This window comes from Meleagris gallopavo, chromosome 8 (assembly GCF_000146605.3).
Source record: "Meleagris gallopavo isolate NT-WF06-2002-E0010 breed Aviagen turkey brand Nicholas breeding stock chromosome 8, Turkey_5.1, whole genome shotgun sequence".
Classification (NCBI taxonomy): domain Eukaryota; kingdom Metazoa; phylum Chordata; class Aves; order Galliformes; family Phasianidae; genus Meleagris; species Meleagris gallopavo.
Window position 1 is genome coordinate 11897246 of NC_015018.2, and position 8574 is coordinate 11905819.

Consider the following 8574-nt stretch of genomic DNA (forward strand, 5'->3'; position numbering starts at 1 on the left):
CCAGTTGGTACAGACATTTCACCTATACCTTTTTTTAATTAACTACTGATGGTTCTTATTTTAAATGCTTCAGGTCTTTCTGGGTACTGAAGTTCTTTGAAAGTATGTTCTCCCGTTTGCAGTGATATTTAAGGCTCCTATCACTTGAAAGGGTTGAAGCAGTATGATGTTATGAGTGAGCAATCTTCACATCAGAAAAGCAAAAGCTGTCTTGCACTGATTAGTTCTCTTAAAACTAAGAATGAAACCTTCATTCATCTTGTTCATAAAGCTGCAAACAGTCTTCTACCTGGTCTGTACGCTGACTTTCCAGTGCTAGAAAATGTTTCATTCAGAAAACTGCAGGAATACAATGCAAGAAGGGGATATTTTAAAAGCAGGCTATGACAGGTACCAGAAGCTACAATTTCTTACATTTCTAACATGCTTCATTCCAGACTTGTCACTGACCTCTAGGCTACTCCTCAGTGACCAGTCACAATCTAGTCCCATTTCTACATACGCACAAAAGTAGTCTTCCATATTCACAGGTAGCAGTAGAATATTAGAGCCTCAGATGCTCACCATCATTTAGAAGTCAAGGATTAATTGGACTAATTACCACACTGGTGCTGGACCAGCAAAAGCATCAGGGCAGAGAAAGTCAGCTGGGACAGCTCAGACCAAAGTCACCACCACTGAAGCATGCTCAGCTGCTTTGCCTGGAGCCAGCACAGCTCTCATCCAGCATGCACATCTGGGGGCGGTGGTGCTGGAGGAGAGACATCTTCACATGGAACTGCTGCACACACTGTGAGCCTCAGCCCAAGACCTACACCATGCACTTTAAGGAATGCTCACGTTAGGCATTAACCAGTTGAGCCAAATAGCCAGTCAAATATTTACAAGGTTTTCAGAAGGTGCTAGATTAACCTCATCTTTTCAGTATAAAGGCAAAGGCCATGATTTTTCACTCCTTTTCACATACCCTGAAGTTGTACTTCTGAAACTGAGACTGGCAACAAACAAGTTGTTAGAAAGAAAAATTCAAACAGAAAGCTTAACAGGGATTCAATGCATAGTGTAGACAACAGAGTTGCACTGGAGTTGCACAAATAGAATAGCACACCGTGTTCCTAAAGAGGACAAGAAGCAAAAGCCAGCTCCTGGAGTCGGTGATCACAACTTCACCTGAACAGCAGCTTTTCCTTCACAAATTCATATCCAGTTAATTTCAAGGTAAAGGCAAAAATTGCCAGCGCACTTTCAAGAATCTCAGCAGCTCTTCCACATACTACTCTCAGAAGTTTTTTGAGAGGTTCTCTCTACAGCAGCACTCTCATTTCACTTAATCACACGAGACGTCTTACACTGCTGAATCAGGGAACCGTCAGCTCCTTTTGAGGTGAAGGCACTGGCACTCAAGTGGCAGTGGGAAGTGGGTTCTGTTACAGATGGGCTTGGGGAGGAGGACTGCAAGGCAGTGCGTGATTTACTTGCCAGCATCCTATCATCAAGTCACATTAAGCCTACCAGCAAAACTCCTTCAGTTCAAACAAAAGCAGTAACCTTACCATGTGACAAATTTGTAAGGGGTTTGCCTCTGAGGTGATTCTGTGAACAAACTACTATTTAGAGTTTTATTTTAAAAATGATCTTCATATGCAGTCATAAGTTAATTTCAAGCTGAAGTGTGGATATTCGAGCTGATTTAACTTAGCCCACCACTGACTTCAGCATTCCAGAGATTTGCCTCCTCATGAATGTGCATTCCTTTTATCATCCACTTAGTCTACAGCTCCATGGGTATTTGCAGTTACAGCCCTGCACTGCCACACACATCACAGCACATCGACAGCTCCTACAGCTTTCCAAGAGAGACACTGGGGAACACAGCAGCAGCACAGAGGCACCACTGAGGACAGAAGATCGTTTGAACAAGCATAAGCAAGTTTGCTTTAGCTTAACAGCCAGTGACAGGTAGGCCTCAGCCCTCCACCTGAATGAAAGACACAGGTAGCACCTCCCTGGAGCATTTCTGTCTGCAAGCTGCAGGTTGGCAGACAGCTGCTGACAGCTATGGGGCTAAGCTAGCAGTTCCCAGGCAGGATCATCTTGCTTCCATTCTAGAAGGACCACTCTCCTAAAGCCACACACAGGTTTTACTTCCTTGCTGTGCTTGTGTAAAGTCTGCTGTCTGCAAGAAAAGTATGACAGTAGGTAAATACTGAACTAGCACACAATAAAATCCATAAGAAACATTCCTGATTTTATACCTGCTTCTAATCTGATTTTGTGTCCTGCATTCTGAATCGGCCACAGAATTACAGACATAGCACAGCCTACAGAGTGCAGCAAGAAAAGGCTATTGCATTCCAACAGCTGGTGGCAAACCACAGTCCCCATCCAAACCACAAGTGCCAGAGACCAAATATTCTGCATTTTGCTTACTGCTAATAAAGCTGCTTCACTTCATTAAAAGCAGCTTATCATTTTATCTACTTACTCTGATTAATTAACCTCTGGTTAAAGTGAATGAACACTTGATTTGAGGATTCTATTAATGTGACACTGGTGAACCACTTGCATACTTCCATCCTCTTCCTGTGATTCTTCATTCTCCCTCTACCAACAATATCTTATTGGGCTGTTTGAATTGTCACTCCCCAGTACACTTCAAGCATACCGCAAATGCTCTTATAAAGAATTAAGAGAGGATAGGTACCAAAACTCATCCAACGCTCAATTTCCCTGCTGAAGTGTGAGGATTAATAACTTCTTCTCACTGCTCTGACCACAGGCTTTGGAAAAAAAGAAAGAGCTAGGTAAATGTTGAGGGGGAAAACAGTCCATACAATTAATTAGCCTTTCCTGAATAAAACACAGCTTAGTGTGATGATGCACAAATGGTAGTCAGTCCCATCCAGATCCTCAACTTTCTTAGAGAGCAAAAAACTTTCTCCCAAGCCAAACACCATGTGCAGTATAGGAATAAAGACAGCTTCTGCTACACTGTACGCCTACAGATTTTACAGTTGCATACTACCGCCAAATTCTCAATTTCTAGCAGCAAAAAAGCTTATGTTACTCTTCTTTAGCCAAAAGCTCGAAGATTGAAATTAGAGAGCTGCTCATTTTGCTGGCAACACTGTTTTTCTTCATATGCCTCATTTTTGTCTCTATTCAATTTATTTTGTAGATATCCAAAAGTTCCTGAGAAGCTGAAGAAAACCTTCCCTTTTCCCCCCCTCTCTTCCATAAAAGCACATCCTTTCTTTTGCAGAAGTGCTCATGGAGAGAATGGAAAGATCATTAGGCCTAAAATCATAGCAGATTCCTGGCTTGAGGGAGGGGTAAGGGGAGAAAAAGAGGGGGAGAGCAAAATGCCTGAGTCATCTTAAGACACAGGGTCTCACTTCCTGCTCCATCAAGAGAAACTATAGCTAAAACACTACCAAAAGTACTGAAAAACTATGACTCTTTCAAGAAACAAGCATGCTTATATTCTACAGTTGATAACCTCAACACAAACCTGGTCCAACCAGACAGCCCTGCATGCGAGAAGGCACCAAGGGGAAGTCTGGTTTGTATCACACACGGCGCACCAACTGACTAGGAGTCACTGATGTGGTTCATCTGGCTTTCAAGGCTATCAGCACCAGACCCAGACATTTCAGACCACATGTTACAAAGCACTTCCCCAGTACAAGTTTACTCAGTTCAAATCGGCATGGGCTTTCCTAGACAAAATTTCTCTACAACATGCAGCTTCCCACTGACCTGCCTTGCATCTGACTGAATGAGAGATCCTAACTCAAACTTCTCAAAGGACTTTGGGGGAAAAACAAAAAAAGGGGGGGGAAGATCTGAAACAAATACCTCGTTGAAATGCTCGACAAAGGCTCAGGAGTTATGACCTCGATTTATATATGAAAAGAGAAATACAAACAAAGAGGGTAAGTTTCCCACAGGCGGGTGAGTTGTTAGAGGCACGCTGCTAACAGCCACCCTGGCCACCTGAAATGCTAGCTGGCAGCAGTGTCATCTTTCCCTTGGAGATGGCTTGATACAAATGAGAGGGCAGAATAATGAGGGCACAAGTTCTTTCAAAATCAGCACACAATTTCTGAAACCATCTGAAGTGTGATATGGTTGCTCTTTCAAGGAACAAAAACCTGAAAACAATCTCTGTACACATTTAGTTAAAGACAGGAGGGAAGTCCAGCATTAAGTGCAGCAAATGACACAGCAATCTGTGGGCCACCAGCCAACTTGATCCACTGCTGCCCTGTCCCTGCCCTCTCTTCTGCTCCCGTTCCACACTTGGATCAGGGCAGGAGCCTCCCTGTCCCCACCTTTCCTGTCTCTGCTCTGATGTGACACACAGGCAACAATTTCCTTTTGCTTGGGTTCTCCACTGTCGCCATCACAGCAGCCTTTCTTCCCCAAGCCTTTCACCCCAAGGAATACAGACTGCATACGGTATTTGATAATGCAGACTCCATTGCTTAAACACCACACGTTTGCAGACAGCAAAGCACATTTGACAAAGGTACTGCAAAAGGGCTAAACAGCATACTTTTCCTGGGCGCAAGCTCCTACAGCAGCCCCATAGGGGACAGACACTGTGCTACACAGGGATGGCCTCCATCACCTTGCTGTCATAGTAAAGAGAGCAGGGGCAGTCTGACAGTGTACTCAGGAACTGTGTGCCGGGAGCAGCAAGTGAGGACTCCCCTCTAGATTTCCAGTGCAGTGTGAGAGGGAAAGACAGCTATCTCCAGCCAAAGATGGGTGGCAGCAGAGAAGCCCACAAATTGAACAGAGTGCCTCCGCTGCAAAGCGCTGTGTGAGATGTGTACTGGGTGGAAGGCAGTAGCAGCAGCTGATGTCCATGGTCCCACAAAGCAGCTTGCAGAGTCTTTGCTTCCCCAAGCCCAGGGATTTTGAAGGCATTCAGTAACTGTACAAAAACTCAGCTGGAGTTATAAATCTTAACAACAGCTCTCCTTCACACCTGCAGCTCAGCCAAGGCTCCCACGTCTCAGTGTGCCCCAAGATTGTGCATTTCAAAAGAGTTTTACAGAATCCTTCACTTGTCTGGGAGAAAATGGGTTCAAAAGCCACCAGGCAGCTTCTGTGGGCTCCTCCTCACATCACACCACAGCAGCAGAGGCAATGCTTGCCTGTGACAGCACAGTTGGCTGCATTATTTAGTCTGGCACCAAGGAGAAAAGCTATCAGCCGTTTTTAAGTTAAATTCAGGGAACCAGCTGAGGACCAGCAATTGCCATTTCTAAAATGAAAGAAGAGGAGTGTAAACAGCCTTTCCATAGTAACAAAGATTAGCAGCCTGGAGTCTGACACTCCTCCTGCATTAAAAGATAGGAGACAAAGCAATAGACAGGTAATTACATAGACAGGGCCCTGGGGAAATTGAAAGCTCCTTGAGAACCCTTTAGCTGGTCTGTATGTTCCTCCTTGTCTCCATTTCAGCTGAAGGTCTCCAAGAAACATTTGCCCATTAGGTCATTAGCTTTATTGCAGAAGATAGTCAGGCAGCTGGTGGAGGCCATTCAATAAAGACTTAGTTTGGCTTAGCACCATCAAGGATGAGATGGAGAATGAGAAAGAGCATCCCGAGGCACATTACCTGTCTGCAGCTTACCCCTTATAAGTTAGTGTACTTCGTCAGTCTGAGGCATCTGACAAATGAACTCTGACAAGTCTCACTGGTGCAATTTAAGACATTATTGCATTGCAATGTCTCCCAAAGCCCCTTACAAAGTTTAGTACCACAGAGCAAATCTGCAAGAACAACATATATCATGCCATCATGCATTGGCCTCCCATACTCCCAAACTAGACAAGTTAGCAGAAGCCCCCTCTCAGTGCTATGCTAAGGTATTATGCTGAACTGCACCAGAGGAGGTCTAAACAGGAGACACTGCCTCCACTACAAGAAAAATTTGCCTCTAATACAAGAGCTTACTTCCTGTTGTCTCTTTGAAGCACTACTTTCAGTTCCCGAGCAGCTAACAACCTAAACACCAAGGTCTGCTATCAAAGCATACATGCAGTTTGTCCAGCAACATACTTCAGACTGCTCAAGCACCTCATTCTGTCCTACGAATCATGGAACTACTAAGTTTTTCTCTTTTGTTTATCCTGACAAACTCTGTGGAAGGAACAATAAGGATTACGTTTGGATCACACTATCAGATGTAACTACAACGTTTAATTGCTTAGGAAATACAACAAAGAAGATGCTGGATTTGAACTCTCACCCACCACATTTCGCACTTCGCCCAAAATTTAAAGCGTGGACAGGTGAGGAATTGCAGACTGCCTCTAACTCTTCACAAAACACACCATTCTGATATGGAGCTGCTGTTCCAGCTGGTTCCTATCTTATCCACCAGTGGTACAAACAGCCATGAAACCAATGAAAACCTCAAACAAGATGGGTTAAAAAATGTAATAGAAGGAAAACTTTATGAAACATTGTTCAAGTTGGTTTCTCTCAACCTATCTCACTGTCTTCTCATCTAAGCTGGCAGTGAGAAAAAGATTCAAGCTGTCAGCAATACAACAGTTACATTATTTATAATTTCCCTGCAAGCATTTAAAATCCATCTCCTCTTCCAGTTTTTGCAGAGGGACTGTATCCTGCACCCAGAAATGGAGCAATAAGCACAGAAAGCTCCTTTTTGCATCAGACTGTTAAAGACAGCAGTAGGGCAACCTGTGTTAAACAAGAAACTTGTCTCAGCTCTACACAGACAAGCTTCTAACATCACCCTTTTTTCCAACAAGAGACAAGCAAGCAAAGCACCTCAGAGAACATATTACCTCTTACCTTTTGAAGAGGCCGCCGCCAATTAGAACATTCCCGGAGCTTCTAATTCAGCAGGGAGGAGGGTAGGAGGAGCCAGGGGGAAGGAGCAGGGTGTTGTTTTCCTTCTCAGCACAATGGTATTTCCTAAGTGGAAAAAAAAAAAAGAAAGAAATATTAGGGTTTTTTGTTTGCTTGTTTGTTTTAAGAGGCTACAGGGCTACAGATTACAACTCCTTGGACAAACTACTGTGACCTCTCCTTCTCCAGTCCCAAAGTATCAGCTTGAGCTGTCCTGTCTCCTCCTATCATCACCATACCGAGGCAGGGATATGAAGTCAGCTACTGCTAAGAAAAATGGAAGTGGATTCACCTATACCAAAATGGGATAAGAATCACAGAATCACAAGAGATGTACAGCCACTCATAACTTCTATTTCTTAAGTATCTATTCTACCTAAAACAATATTGTCCTAAAACAACGTTGAGTCCAGTTATATTGAATCCTACAATTAAAAGAGAAATGCCAAAATGATGGGAACAGAAACCAGAGAGCCTTCTTGTGAAGAAGATAACATCTAGAAATCCAATTTTCTCCTGCTTCACTGCCATAAACCGCAAACACTCACCTCAGACCGTATCTCAGACACTCTTTACCCCATTCTGACCACAAATTTAAGGAAATTTACTGATGTACAGAATTAATGGGCCCCTCCCTACCTCCAGTACCTGCCTCTGATGAAAGGCAGGCAAATCAAGTGGAAGGATGCATGCAAGCCATTAACGTATTTGAGGAAATGGCAATCCACTCAGGGTGGAAACGCATCCAGTCTGTTCTCCATCACATTTTGTTAGCTCGTGCTCACATGGAAACTACCCCTTTCTGTTCCACAGCAAATCCAAGTGCAAGTCCTCAAAATATTGAAAAGAGTTCCCACACATCTCTTCTTCATCCTGCAAAAGACAATTATCCCACTTGCTTCAGTCCAAATCTTGTTCTCCCCCGAGCAATTTTGCAGAAGGGCCCCAACAGATGCAGAACAACAGAAAATGCAGCACTTCCAGAAAAAACATCTCCCTCCGAGCCGACCATGTCTGTCCAATTTCAAGTGGCCACAGTTCCTGCATTTCTCTGGGGGACAACAGCTCTGCTCTTCTCTCCTCCTGTCAGCAAGACTTAAAGCTGCAAGAATAATTCTGTCCAGATTCCCCTCTAGATAGGCGATGATTTAAAGAATTCATGAAGTAACAGTGGCAGTGTAAATAAACAATGAAAAAAAAAGTGAAGATCACAGAAAAAAAAACAGGAAAAACATGCACTAAGGAGAGAAAGAACAAGATTAGCAACTCAAAGCCTCTTCTGCTTTATTATACTCACCATAAATAGGTCTTGCAACATCCAGCAATGCAGAAGGGAACCTGACATATAACATTTACCTGCTCAGAGCTCTGCCTCCCTAGCCCACTCCCTAAAGGCAAACCTTCCCACACTGGCTAATTCTCTGTCCTTTCTGTCCTACATTCCTCCTAGACACCCCTACCCAACAGGCTCCAGTATCTTTTGCGTACCACGCGAACAAGCCCACAGCAGCAGCACTCAGGCCATTACATTTCCTCAAGAGGGGGCAGTGTGCTTCAGCCTTCTGTGGGAAGGCATGACAAGAGGTGGTCCTCAGTGAGTTGCTCCCAACATCCTCCCATGCAACACTGATGGAGTAGCCCCCACACAGACCAGCTCACTAAACCTACACACCCGCCCC

At 44.0% G+C, this 8574-nt stretch overlaps 1 protein-coding gene across 6 annotated transcripts in view; it reads right to left on the bottom strand.

The window, feature by feature from the left end:
• The window catches only part of ZMIZ1 (zinc finger MIZ-type containing 1), a 280166-nt gene extending 273205 nt beyond the window's left edge, over positions 1 to 6961 (bottom strand). For all 6 annotated transcript variants that reach the window (XM_019617563.2, XM_010714339.3, XM_010714337.3 and 3 more), the window contains exon 1: positions 6839 to 6961. The gene's annotated coding sequence lies outside the window, so the exon portion shown is untranslated. The remainder of the gene's footprint in view (positions 1 to 6838) is intronic.
• Between the last annotated feature and the right edge of the window lie 1613 nt (positions 6962 to 8574).